Source organism: Dermacentor albipictus, chromosome 6 (genome assembly GCF_038994185.2).
Source record: "Dermacentor albipictus isolate Rhodes 1998 colony chromosome 6, USDA_Dalb.pri_finalv2, whole genome shotgun sequence".
Classification (NCBI taxonomy): domain Eukaryota; kingdom Metazoa; phylum Arthropoda; class Arachnida; order Ixodida; family Ixodidae; genus Dermacentor; species Dermacentor albipictus.
The window spans coordinates 101,209,910-101,210,913 of record NC_091826.1 but is presented as its reverse complement, the minus strand read 5'-3'; positions in this window follow the sequence as shown (position 1 = coordinate 101,210,913).

Genomic DNA, 1,004 nt, shown 5'->3' with positions numbered 1-1,004 from the left:
AGATGCGTACGGGTGGCACGAAAGATTGTTCACTTGCGCGAGTTTCGGCGTATATGTGAAGCGCGACACAGACACGGGACAAAGAATGAACGACACGTCTGAGTCGTGCTGCTCACATACGCCAAGAATGTAAACTTACCAGCCAGCCCATTTCAGTGTTGCTTGTACGATTCTTCTGAGTATACGGCTCTAGAACAGTGTTTTCAAAAAATAGAAAATACTAGGGGATATAATTTGCCCGCTGCTCCCTGGTGTTTCTGTCCGTATATTTTTTTTGTAGACGTTCTGATTTTTCATGTAGCGTTGAATGACGTGCTGTTTTCTGGTAAGCGAAAACATCGTGCGCGCCCGCTTTTGAGGCAGCTGTGATAGCTTCAACCTTTACCGCCCGCAATATCATGCTTGTTCGATCGGCGTTAGTCGACGTGAGGAATGTATATCTCAGCCTGCATGCTTAATAAGCGCTGTGTTAAACTAAATCGACCTGGGTACTATGAAGAGAACGAGAGAAATGTATTGTCATATTGCAGTCTGCAAAGTGTGAATAATTACTTTGAAAGTTTGCCACCTTGATGTGATTACTGCAATAAAAATACCTCGTTGTTGCTCTTAATGGCTTCTTCGCTTTCCAATTACATTGAATTCTGCCCCCCAAGGCTCCAAGAACCAGCACACCTGTGCTGCTGCCAGCAGCCATTGTTGATCCATTCCCTTGTACGAAATAAATTTTATCTAGAAGCTCGTCCACCTTGAATGTTTTTCCACTTGAAGATTTGCTGCTGCTTAGCAGCTGGTTAGCCTGCAGTATGAATGAATCGTAAAAGTAAGCTGTGCCTAAAATGTGCGCATGTCAACTTTTGAAATGCGTTTAATTCTACGGGCCTGCACCACATATATCGAAAACGTGCAGCTGCTGTGAACGACGGTTAGTTATAAATGACACTCTGTTAGCAGTCACTGACACAACTGCAGGCACGATAGTCCTCTTGGCAACGAACATGAAT